This window comes from Urocitellus parryii, chromosome 8 (assembly GCF_045843805.1).
Source record: "Urocitellus parryii isolate mUroPar1 chromosome 8, mUroPar1.hap1, whole genome shotgun sequence".
NCBI lineage: Eukaryota > Metazoa > Chordata > Mammalia > Rodentia > Sciuridae > Urocitellus > Urocitellus parryii.
Genome location: NC_135538.1, coordinates 72,802,075 through 72,815,816, shown reverse-complemented (window position 1 = coordinate 72,815,816; position 13,742 = coordinate 72,802,075). Strand labels below are relative to the sequence as shown.

The 13,742-nt window shown below is 39.8% G+C and overlaps 1 pseudogene; it reads left to right on the top strand.

The window, feature by feature from the left end:
• Positions 1–1,480: 1,480 nt before the first annotated feature.
• Positions 1,481–13,742, top strand: part of LOC113198106 (glyceraldehyde-3-phosphate dehydrogenase-like) — a 111,953-nt pseudogene continuing 99,691 nt past the window's right edge.

The window sequence follows — 13,742 nt, the reverse complement described above, 5'->3', positions numbered from 1 at the left end:
GACATCTGGACCACTCTCACATTTTTCCAAGGGAAAGGAACTTGAATCATATGTGGCCAGATTCCAGAACACTGATTGGACTGGGATTACTAGTAGGCAGGTCACTCTGTGTTTGTTTAAAATTCATCCTGACTCTCGAAATGGAGTTGATGTTAAGTTCCCTAAGAATAAAGCCCATATTGCTCTGCTTTCTTCCTCTTCTCTTCTTCTCAGAAGCAGTTAGATATTTTCACTCTTTTATCAGCAAATATCTAGTTGGATGTAGATTTGAGATTTGTGCTTCAGTGAAAGACAAGACCTCAGATCTAAGCAATTTGATCTTGTTCAGGAGTCCCACATTCTAATCTTAGAGATGAGCATCTTTGATATATTTTTTTAAAGTAGTGTACTGTTTTCCCTTAAGATGTTTACAGAATAATGGTTATTTAGGTGGTCCAATTTGGATGTTCTAAGTCTCCAGTCAAAGTCGTTTACTAGCCCTCAATCCTCTCATTAAGGCCCTAAGTAGTGAAACTCAGGGGACATGACAAAACCCAAGGTTCCTTGCCAAATGAGGCTAGACCCAGCTATGCCCCCTTCAGCCCAGTAAGTCTCCTGTATACCATGCAGCTGCAGACAGTCTATAATTCTAGATTACCAAGTCAAAGAATTTAGTTGCTTGAAACATTATGAACCTCATCACTAAGTTTAAATCTCCACTGGCTAAGATTAATCTATAATTTCAGAACTATTTATTTACCAATTCTAATATTGCAAAAAAAATTGAGCTTTTTGTTAGAAAATGTTCTTTTCAAAAAGAATCATTTGCCTGTCAAGTGAGTAAGATCACTACATTTCAGAAATGTTTTAAACTCACCTTAAATCTTGCCCAATTCTTAATATATTTTATTCTCAATAGCAAGCACTTAAATGACAATTTTAATAATCAGTTTGCTCTGCTTCCTGTATGTAGGACATTTTTGATTATTGGTGTGGTACTACTCCCTTGCTAGGAGGGATGTCATCCACTTTGGAGATAATCTTTTTGTTGTTGTTGTTTTAATTATCTCAGTTTGGCTACAATGAATAATTATAAATGATATGAAAATACATAACCACAAAACATTTGTATACAAATGTTCCTAGCAACTTAATTATTAATTCAAAACTTGAAATCAACCTCATGCTTACAAACCGATGAATGGGTAGGGATGGGAATATAACTCAGTGTGAGCACTAGACTAGCATGTGTGAGGTCTGGGTTCAATCCCCAGCACCAAAAAAAGAAAAAAAAAAGAATGAGTAAATAAAGTCAGTTGTACCTATACAAGGAATACATCTCACCAATAAAAAAGGAGAGTGAACTTCTGTTATATAACATAACAGACAAACCTCAAAAACATTATGGTAAAGGGAAAGAACCCAAAAGCAGAAGAATATATACTGCATTACTGTATTACTATGATATTTTAAGCAAAACTGAAGTGATCAATTGCCAGAGATGGAGGAGCAAAGTAAAAAGGCGATGAAGGGATTTGAGGAGGTAATAAAAATACCTGTCTTCCTGCCCCTGCCCACCGACCACCTCTTCCTTCCCTGCACACAGTACCATGAGGAAAAGGCCATAGAATACGATGGTCCCCCGCCTTCTCAGATGTGATTTCTCCAACTGCTGCCACCCCACCCCCATCCCCTGTGTCCACACACTAGGGGAGAGATTCCTTCTGGCCGAGGTCACCAGCTAAAAGTCATGTCTACACTGGCTCAAAGGGAGAGTCTCCATCACTCAAGGAGAATGAGTCTGTCAGCACTAGGTCAAAGAAAGTGAATGCTTCACACTGGCTCAAGGCTAGTGAGTCCCCATGTATTCTAGCTAAAGGCAAGTGAGTCTCCATCTGCACTGGAGGGGAGGAACAGTGTTCCAGGACTTGGAAAGGATGGCTGGTGGACTCCTGCCTTCGCCTGAGGCCTCTTCTTTTTTAATCAGCCTATTTTTAATTTTTGGAACAATAATTTTATTAACACAATTTGAAACAAATTTATTAAAAAACATCTCAGAAGAATGGAGAAAGGACAGAGGAGCAGGACAAGGGAAGTGTGTCAGCGAGAACAGTCTCTGATGTCTTCCGCAGGTTGGGGCAGAGGAGACTCCTGATGTCCTGGCGGATCCAGAAGTGCTCTTGGCTGGAACCCTTGCAGAGAAACCCGAGGTGGTTGCACATCTTGCTCCTGCAGCTGTTCAAAGTCCACATGACCTATGTGTCATGTCAGAATCCACAGAGATTCCCATTCCTACCCACTGATCCACTGGTTTTGTCTGTTTCAGCTCTTCCCTCCATTGGAGCCACACTGTGTATCAATCTGTCACATTTTTTCCCTCTTTCTTTGGAGCCACCTTACTTCTGACCCATGGCACACAACAGCATAATTGTCAGGCACAAGTAGCAATCTTCCTAGTCACCTCCATCCAGCACTTTCTATTGTCATGGGGTTGCCCTGTGGATGTATCTTAGGAAGGAATACTGCAGGCTGCTATTCTGACCCAACCTAAAGAGGATCATCCAGGGCTTGGGTGTCTAGGACAGAGCCTGGGAGTTTATATCAAGTGTGGGTGTCTTTGCATGCAGGAAATGCAGATGAATGCAGTCAGGCTGGCCCTTATAGTGTACTTCAGCCCTGAGTATTTGGCCTCCTTAGACAGCTGATGCTCACAGGACAAGGAGAATGTACAAAGCGCAGGCTCACTGGGACTCCTCTTTGGAAGGACAGGAAAATTGGAAAGATCCATGGGTATGGATGAGGTTTAACCATTGGAGGCACAGTCTTTCCCTTCTCTTTTGCTATTTCTCTTCTCTGCAGTGGTGCATGGTAACAGACTCTGAGTTTGAGGAAGACTCTGCTGGGTAAAGAATGTTATGGGGTCTATAAAGGGACAGTGAGAGTAAGGCATGATTGCATCTCAAAAACAAAAACAAAAAAGTCTTCACCATCACTTTCCCATAATAAGCTATTCTCCCTAGATCACACACTATGTCTAGTTTGCCTTTAGTACCTCCCACCATCCAGGGACATGCATTATATGGTGTTGCATTTTCTTTCATTGCATGCAGCAAAAAAATATATGCTTTGTTCACATTTCAAAAAAAAATGTGCTACCTATCACATGGTGAGTATGTAAGTGTCAGTATGGTTACAAAGCGTACCTTTTAGGTGAATCAGCACTTGAGTTCTTTTAATAATGAGAAGACAAAAGAAATAAACAAAGCAGGCCACTTATGCCAGGCCAAAATGCTAACCAATGCTCAAAAGAATTAATTTCCTTCAAAGTACAAGGTCTACATGTTTGTTGCTAGAAATGCCTCTTACTTTCTTTCCCAGACCATTAAATTTTATTTAACCACTAATTTTGAAAATAAAAAGTTGTCTCATGCCATTCTTACCCAATGCCCCAACGAAAGAATTAATTCAAAATTAGCTCATGATTTCTATTTGAAACATTTGAGGCGTCTTTATTTATTTTTTTATTGTTGGTTGATCAAAACATTACATAGTTCTTAATACATCATATTTCACAGTTTGATTCAAGTGGGTTATGAACTCCCAATTTTACCCCATATACAGATTGCTGTATCACATCAGTTACCCTTCCATTGATTGACAAATTGCCTTTCTAGTGTCTGATGTATTCTGCTGTCTGTCCTATTCTCTACTATCCCCCCTCCCCTCCCCTCCCCTCCCCTTTTCTCTCTCTATCCCTTCTACTGTAAATCATTTCTTCGATTTGTATTATCTTGTCTTACCCTCCTTTCCTCTTATATGTCATTTTGTATAACCCTGAGGATCACCTTCCATTTCCATGCGATTTCCCTTCTCACTCCCTTTCCCTCCCACCTCTCATCCCTGTTTAATGTAAATCTTCTTCTCAAGCTCTTCGTCCCTACCCTGTCCTTGTTTACTCCCCTTATATCAAAGGGGTCATTTGGTATTTGTTTTTTAAAGATTGACTAGCTTCACTTAGCATAATCTGCTCTAATGCCATCCATTTCCCTCCAAATTCTATGATTTTGTCATTTTTTAGTGCAGAGTAATACTCCATTGTGTATAAATGCCACATTTTTTTATCCATTCATCTATTGAAGGGCAAGTAGGCTGATTCCACAATCTTGCTATCGTGAATTGTGCTGCTATGAACATTGATGTAGCAGTGTCCCTGTAGCATGCTCTTATTAGGTCTTTAGGGAATAGACTGAGAAGGGGAATAGCTGGGTCAAATGGTGGTTCCATTCCCAGCTTTCCAAAAATCTCCATACTGCTTTCCAAATTGGCTGCACCAATTTGCAGTCCCACCAGCAATGAACAAGAGTGCCCTTTTCCCCGCATCCTCACCAGCACTTATTGTTGTTTGACTTCATAATGGCTGCCAATCTTACTGGAGTGAGATGGTATCTTAGGGTAGTTTTGATTTGCATTTCTCTGACTGCTAGCGATGGTGAGCATTTTTTCATGTACTTGTTGATTGATTGTATATCCTCCTCTGAGAAGTGTCTGTTCAGGTCCTTGGCCCATTTATTGATTGGGTTATTTGTTATCTTATTGTCTAATTTTTTGAGTTCTTTGTATATTCTGGTTATTAGGGCTCTATCTGAAGTGTGTGGAGTAAAGATTTGTTCCCAGGATGTAGGCTCCCTGTTTATCTCTCTTATTGTTTCTTTTGCTGAGAAAAAACTTTTTAGTTTGAGTAAGTCCCATTTGTTGATTCTAGTTGTTAACTCTTGCGTTATGGGTGTTCTATTGAGGAATTTGGAGCCTGATCCCACAGTATGTAGATCATAACCAACTTTTTCTTCTATCAGATGCCGTGTCTCTGATTTAATATCAAGCTCCTTGATCCATTTTGAGTTAACTTTTGTGCATGGCGAGAGATAGGGATTCAGATTCATTTTGATGCAAATGAATTTCCGGTTTTCCCAGCACCATTTGTTGAAGATGCTATCCTTCCTCCATTGCATGCTTTTAGCCCCTTTATCAAATATAAGGTAGTTGTAGTTTTGTGGATTGGTTACTGTGTCCTCTATTCTGTACCATTGGTGCACCCGCCTGTTTTGGTACCAGTACCATGCTGTTTTTGTTTCTATTGCTCTTTAGTATAGTTTGAAGTCTGGTATCGCTATACCGCCTGATTCACACTTCCTGCTTAGCATTGTTTTTGCTATTCTGGGTCTTTTATTATTCCATATGAATTTCATAATTCTTTTATCTATTTCTACAAGATATGCTGTTGGGATTTTGATTGGCATAGCATTGAACTTATAGAGAACTTTTGGTAATATCGCCATTTTGATGATGTTGGTTCTGCCTATCCATGAGCAGGGTATATTTTTCCATCTTCTAAGGTCTTCTTCTATATCTTTCTTTAGGGTTCTGTAATTTTCATTGTATAAATCTTTCACCTCTTTTGTTAGCTTGATTCCCAAGTATTTTATTTTTGGGGGGATATTGTGAATGGAGTAGTTGTCCTCATTTCCGTTTCAGAGGATTTGTCGCTGATATACAGGAATGCCTTTGATTTATGCGTGTTGATCTTATATCCTGCCACTTTGCTGAATTCATTTATTAGCTCTAATAGCTTCTTTGTAGACCCTTTTGGGTCTGCTAGGTATAGAATCATATCATCTGCAAATAGTGATAATTTAAGTTCTTCTTTTCCTATTTTTATGCCTTTAATTTCTTTCGTCTGCCTAATTGCTCTGGCCAGTGTTTCCAGGCCTATGTTGAACAGAAGTGGTGAGAGAGGGCATCCCTGTCTTGTACCAGATCTTAGAGGGAATGCCTTCAATTTTTCTCCATTCAGAATGATGCTGGCCTGTGGCTTATCATAGATTGCTTTTACAATATTGAGGTATGATCCTGTTATCCCTAATTTTTCTAGAGTTTTGAATATAAAGGGATGCTGTACTTTGTCGAATGCTTTTTCTGCATCTATCAAGATGATCATATGGTTCTTATTTTTAAGTCTATTGATGTGCTGAATAACATTTATTGATTTCCGTATATTGAACCAGCCTTGCATCCCAGGGATGAATCCTACTTGATCATGGTGTATAATTTTTTTTGATATGTATTTGAATCCGATTCGCCAGAATTTTATTGAGGATTTTTGCGTCAAGGTTCATTAGAGATATTGGTCTGTAGTTTTCTTTCTTTGAAGTGTCTTTGTCTGGTTTCAGAATCAGGGTGATGTTAGCCTCGTAGAATGAATTTGGAAGTTCTCCCTCTTTTTCTATTTCCTGAAATAGCTTGAAAAGTATTGGTGGTAGTTCCTCTTTAAAGGTTTTGTAAAACTCTGCTGTATACCCATCCGGACCTGGGCTTTTCTTAGTTGGTAGTCTTTTGATGGTTTCTTCTATTTCCTCTATTGTTATTGGTCTGTTTAGGTTGTCTATATCCTCCTGACTCAATCTGGGCAGATCATAAGACTTAAGGAATTTATCTATGCCTTCACTATCTTCTATTTTATTGGAGTATAAGGATTCAAAATAATTTCTGATTATCTTCTGTATTTCTGAAGTGTCTGTTGTAATATTGCCTTTTTCATCCCATATGCTAATAATTTGGGTTCTCTCTCTTCTTCTCTTCGTTAGCATGGCTAAGGGTCTGTCAATTTTATTTATTTTTTCAAAGAACCAGCTTTTAGTTTTGTCAATTTTTTCAATTGTTTCTTTTGTTTCAATTTCATTAATTTCAGCTCTGATTTTAATTATTTCTTGCCTTCTACTTCTTTTGCTGTTGTTTTGCTCTTCTTTTTCTAGGATTTTGAGATGAAGTATGAGATCATTTATTTGATCATTATCATTTCTTTTTTCTTTTTTTGAGGAATGAACTCCAAGCAATGAATTTTCCTCTTAGAACTGCTTTCAATGTGTCCCATAGATTCCGATATGTTGTGTCTGTGTTTTCATTTAACTCTAGGAAGTTTTTAATTTCCTTCTTGATGTCTTCTAAAACCCATTGATCATTCAGCAACCTATTGTTCATTCTCCAAGTGATGCTTGATTTTTCCTTCCTTCTTTTATCATTGATTTTCAGTTTCATTCCATTATGATCAGATAAGATGCATGGTATTATCTCTACCCCTTTATATTGTCTAAGAGTTGCCCTGTGACATAATATATGGTCTATTTTTGAGAAGGTTCCATATGCTGCTGAGAAAAAAGTGTAACTACTTGATGTTGGGTGGTATAGTCTATATATGTCAATTAAGTCTAGGTTGTTAATTGTGTTATTGAGTTCTATTGTTTCCTTATTTAACTTTTGTTTGGTAGATCTGTCCAGTGGTGAGAGAGGTGTGTTGAAGTCTCCCATGATTATTGTATGGTGGTCTATTAGACTCTTGAACTTGAGAAGAGTTTGCTTGATGAACACAGCTGCACCATTATTTGGGGCATATATATTTATGATTGTTATGTCTTGTTGGTGTATGGTTCCCTTGAGCAGTATGAAGTGTCCTTCTTTATCCCTTTTGATTAACTTTGGCTTGAAATCTATTTCATTAGATATGAGTATGGACACTCCTGCTTGTTTCCGCGGTCCTTATGAGTGGTATGATTTTTCCCAACCTTTCACCTTCAGTCTATGAATATCTTTTCCTAACAGATGTGTCTCCTGTAGGCAGCATATTGTTGGGTCTTGTTTTTTGATCCATTCTACTAGCCTGTGTCTCTTAATTGGTGAGTTCAAGCCATTAACATTTAGGGTTATTATTGAGATATGGTTTGTTCTTCTATCCATATTTGTTTATTGATGTTAGAAACCCTGATTTGTTATCCTCTTTGACTACTTTCCCCCCTTTACTGTCCTACCTCCCATTGTTGGTTTTCAATGTTATTTTCCATTTCCTCTTCCTGTAATGTTTTGCGAAGGATTTTTTTAAGAGATGGTTTTCTAGCTGCGAATTCTTTTAACTTTTGTTTATCGTGGAAGGTTTTAATTTCATCTTCTATCCTGAAGCTTAATTTCGCCGGATACATGATTCTTGGTTGGAACCCATTTTCTTTCAGTGTTTGAAATATGTTATTCCAGGATCTTCTAGCTTTCAGAGTCTGTGTTGAGAGATCAGCTGTTATCCTGATTGGTTTACCCCTATATGTAATCTGCTTTCTTTCTCTTGCAGCTTTTAAAATTCTCTCCTTATTCTGTATGTTGGACATCTTCATTATAATGTGTCTAGGTGTGGATCTCTTATGATTTTGCACATTCGGCGTCCTGTAGGCTTCTAGGATTTGGGATTCTGTCTCATTCTTCAAGTCTGGGAAGTTTTCTCGTATTATTTCACTGAATAGACTGTTTATTCCTTTGGTATGGAGCTCTGTGCCTTCCTGTATCCCAATGACTCTTAAATTTGGTCTTTTAATATTGTCCCATAATTCTTGGATGTTCTGCTCATGGTTTCTTAGCAGACTTGCTGAGCTGTCTATGTTCTTTTCCAGTTGAAATACTTTGTCTTCATTGTCTGATGTTCTCTCTTCTAAGTGATCTACTCTGCTGGTAGTATTCTCAATTGAGTTTTTAAGTTGGTTTATTGTTTCCTGCATTTCTAGGATTTCTATTTGTTTGGTTTTTATTACCTCTATCTCCCTGTGAAATTGATCTTTTACTTCCTGGATTTGTTTGTCAATGTGATCTTTCATTGTCTGATTTTGCTGTCTCATGTCTTCCTTGAGACTCCAGATCATCTGAAGCATATATATCCTGAACTCTTTATCTGACATTCCATCTGTTGCAGCTATTACCTCTTCTAAAGTTGAGTTGACCTGCAATGCTGTGGTCCTTTCTTTCCTTGTCTTTTCATACTGCTTGTGTTTCTTTCTGCTTGGTGCAACTGTTGTGTTTTTGAAATTTACCCCCTATTTATTTATATTGCTCTTGTATAGTTGGAAAGTCTCCCTTGCAGGGCGGGTAGTGGCTGTGCTCCTCCTCTAATTATGGTGGTCTGTCTACCACGCTGATCGGTAGCAGGTCTGCCCCCCCTGCGGGCACGGGTGGCGGCTCTGCTCTGCCCCCACTCCAATTGTGGTAACTACCACACCCTGGGGTCGTAGGTCCTGATCTGGATGTGGGTGGCGGCTCTGCTGGGTCCCCACTCCAATTGGTGTGACGTGTCTACCACGCTGGCAGACCTCTAGGCTGGTGGGTCGCAGTTCTGCACAGCCCCCACTCCCAATGGGGGTACCTGACTATGTCTCCAACGGGTCGCTGAGCCCCCTCCGGACCCGGGCGGCGACCCTGCTCCACCCCCACTCCAACCAGTGTGACGCGACTGCCTCGGTGTTACGTTTCCACCACGCTCGCAAGCTACCTGGCCTGTCTTGCCAGTGGGCCGCAGGTCTGCCTGTCCTGCTTGCTCAGATGGCAGCTCTGCACAGCCCCTACTCCAAATGAGGTTACTTGACTACCGCGCCGCGGGGTCGCTGGTCCTATTCTAGGCGTGGGCGGCTACTCTCTTCAGCCCCAGCTGCATTTGGGGTGTCATGATACCATGACGGCGGGTCACTTGGCCTGCTCTGGGAGCAGGTGGAAGCTCCACTCTGCCCTCACAGCACCCAGCAGGACCCTGATTGAGAAGCAGTCACCGCTGGTTCCCTAGCCTTGGGCCAAAGCAGCTTAGGTAGCCAGAACCCCGCCTCTCCGATCCCGATACACTCTCCGCTGGGAGCTGGCTCCAGCGAGCGACACCCACGGGTTCCCCAGCCCCAGGCCAAAACTGTTCCGGGAGTCAGAACTCAGTCGCCCCAAGCTCAGCGCACACTCCACTTGGAGCTGGCCTCCACCGGCAGTCTCCGCAGTTTCCTCAGACCTGGGCCAGGTTAGCCCCGGGAACCAGAATCCAGCTGCTCAGTGCCCGGCGCACGCCTTGACAGGCACGAGCCTCTAGGAGTATTCTCCACAAGATCCCCAGTCCCGAGCCTGAGCAAGAAATCTGTCTGCTAGACGCAGGCAAATACCAGCCTGAAATCACCTGTTCCGTAGCTGAATGAGCTGAGATCAGTAGAACATGGGGATGATTACATCATCTCTCCGAAATGGCGGCTGCTGTCCTCCTCTGTGGTCCGACCAGTGTCTGGAACCAAACTGGGCCGCTTCTCTCCTCTGTCTCAAAGCCAGAAATCAGCACTAGGTGCTGCCAATGTACCACTGGCGGGAGCCCCCCGAATCCGTATCGCTGCTCCCCCGCTCCGGCACCTTGCCGCTCACTCCCCAGCGCGCGCCACAGACTCCAGCTGTGGGGCGATCGCCTGTCAGGCTATGCAACCCTCTATGCGGAGAAATGGAGCTCCCACAGCCGAACTTCGCACGATGGAAATCTGACCCCTAGATTCTGGAGCACCTCAATTTCACTGGACATTCCCAACAAGATAGCCTTCAGCCGTTTCACATCATCTTTCTCTCGCTTAGTGATGCACTCCCTTCGCCGCCATCTTCCGTCTCCCCTTGAGGTGTCTTTATGATCTGGAAGAACTTTTCCTATTATAATTTGAGAAACTTCTTACTATAATAGTGTTCCCTTTATAGTTTGCTAGCTTAAAAATGTTATTGAAATATGATATCATTTATACCATTTAATTTATATTTCAACCTTTGCTAATAGAGGTTATATCTTCATTACAGCTCCATATGATCTTATTACAAGATATGAATTGTCTTTGTACAGATTTTCCTCTGTATTAAAAGATCCTGTAGATAGTCAAATGAGAGTATTTTATGATAAACCTATTATCCTACTGCCTTTAACTTTTTAGTTTAAGGAAAAATCCCTAGCTAGTCATATAAATGATACCTTGTAAATCATAACAAAATATGTTTCATGCTAATTATTATGACTTAATGAAATGAATAACTTTCTGATTATCTGAAAATCTATCTGGGATCTTTTTATTTATTTAAAAATTTTAAGTAAAATTTATACATTTTAAAATTTTTAATTTTAAAGCTTAAAATTTATAATATTTTAAACCCTAACTGAACTTTTGCTGATTAATACAGAGTAATAAAGTTATTCCTTGACTATCTAAATCTGGAAATGCTGAAGTGCCATACAATGATGTGGCCTTATTTAAGAAAATAAGTTCTATGAATGCTTCATAAGTCACTATAATTCTATAAGATTATTCCTCTTTAAAAATGCTAAGTAAAGCAAACAAAATACAGATAAATGCCAATTACTCCAAGATCTGTTTTTGAAATCAGAGGCATCTACCTTAACTCTGACCTTCGACTTCTCCTCTTTTCTGACATCAACAGGCCCACACCTTCTAACCAGCTGTGTAGGAAGCATGCCAATCATTTCATGACCAGTGCGAACACTAACCATCACACTCTTCAACCCACAGCCAAGAATGACACAAATTATAATTGGCCCAAAGCCTTCCAGGGCAACTTCTTAAATCACCAATTTCTAATTTAAAAACTCACATTTTCCCTCACTGAAACAAACATGTTTTATAGGTTCATCATCACAAGCAATCTATCTACATTAAAGTGATTTTTTAAAAAAATCTTAGTGTCTCCATCTCCCACATCAATGCCTCCCATTCTCTCTTCGTGTACTCAGCAAAACAACCACCAAGCTGCAGTTCTTTGGTTCAGACCCTATGTCTGTTATACATCATGTATAACTAGTAAAACTATTTATAAAGAAAGCCAATATGTCACAAAGAGGGAGAAACTTATTTCTTTATGCTAGTTGACCTTTCAGTCAGCTGGGGTGCCTTAGTTTTGTCAGGATGTAATCATCTACTATTCACACGGAAATGCAAAGTCACAGCAAGTGCAGAGAGTAGATGTCCTAAGTCAGGCAAAAAGTGTGGTGATTATGAAGTTGAGTGATGTGTTCGTGCTCATTAAAATATTCTCTCTAATTGTGTATTTGGAGGTTTCCACATTAAAAATTAAATTTAAAAAAGACAGTGGGTTCTTTGAGTATAGCAAGTCACTCTGAAATCTACTATTTCAATGGGATCTATAAGAAAATAAACTTTTAAAACATTTTTAAGGTTGCTAAGCTGTATGAATATTAGCCTCCTATTTCCAGATATCTGTGGTCTGGAACCTTGCAGAAACTGGAACATCCAAAAATCAGTGGGACCAGGGTTCTCTTTCTAATGGAGAGAACAGAGCCCTCATTGCCATCTGTGCCACTGACCCCTCCTTCTACATTAAGGGGCTCTTGGGAGAATGTGCACTTCATTACCTCAAATGCAGTCTGTTTTTCTATCAACCATGATCTTCCCAGTGACAAGAGAAAAGAAAATAAAAGAAGTCACTGCTACTTACATTTGAATCCTATTTAATTATGAAAATTCTAGTCCCTAATCCCATGTTTTATATACATCTTATCCTAAGAATTCCAGATTGGTGAGGAAAATCTACTAAAATTTTTAAAACTAAAAGGTTATGTTGGAGCAATTTCTAAACAAGAAATCATGAACCTTTAAATATAATCATTTATTCTTTAAAAGACTTGCAAAGAAGATTTCTTGTTATTTCACAGCAGGTTTTTATTTACCAAACACATTTAGTTAACAAGAAATTTCCTTCCTATTCCTTAACTAGATTTCTCCACTAGAATTTACTCTTAGAGTCCCTTAATTCAACCGTTTTCATGAGTAATTATTTACTGCATTATTTATTAGTTATCATTAATTGAATACTGGAAACATACCAGAAATTCCTCTTAAGTGCTGGGGACATAATGATAAAACAAAAAGGGGGGGGAGTTCTAAAAGAGCTCATATTTAATAAGAGAAACAGAAGATAGTAAATAAGTCATATGTCAGATGCTGATAAGTGTTCTGGAAATAAAGAAAGCAGGGAAAGATGGACACTAGGGATGGGGTTTGATTATTTTATAAACAGTGGCTCAGAAATGCCCCATTGGTGATGTGTGATTCCAAAAAGCATCAAGAATGAAATTAAAAGTATCTAAAGGATGAGTGTTACAAAAGGGGGAGCTAAGGCAAAGGTCCCAAAGCAATAGCACTGTTAGTAAGTTCAAGGAATAGCAGGGAGGTAGGTGGGATTGGAGAAAAAGGCACAGATTGTGGAAGCTCTCTAGAGCCACAAATTTTTTAAATAAATGATCTTTTATTCTGATCCAAAAGGGAAGTCATCACATAGCTTCAATGGCTTCAACATGGTACAATATGACTTATCTTTTACAAAGATCCCTCTGGATATTGTCTTAAGAATGAATTGTAAAGGGGCAAGATTAGAAGAAGAGAGACCAGTAAGGGGGCTAATAATGTACAATCCAGGTAAGAGATCAGGACATCCTGGCCCTGGGTAATAGTGGTGGAATTGGTGAGTGGCTTCTAAGATAAGATCAACAAGATTTTTTGATAGATTGCATGTGGGGCATCAGAAATGACAAGCATGGTTCCAAGGTTTTTGGTCTGAGCATCTGGAAGCAAAAATTGTCATGTGCTGAGAATGGGAAGACCATGGGAAGGCACAGCAACACATGGGCCATCTTCATAAGCCTGAGTCTGCTGCTTCCTCACTCCTTTTCTCCCAAATTGCAAAAGGTACATGAAGTTTATAGGTATATTACAAGAGCCAACAGATGACAGGTGTTATTAATACTCCCTTAACAACCCCAGGATGTGTTTCCATGAGCACCTGCTACCTACTTTCTATGTCCCATCTTTTCCCAGAATCCAGAAACAGAAAACATGAGTCTGAAGACTGGTATATACCATGAAAAACTG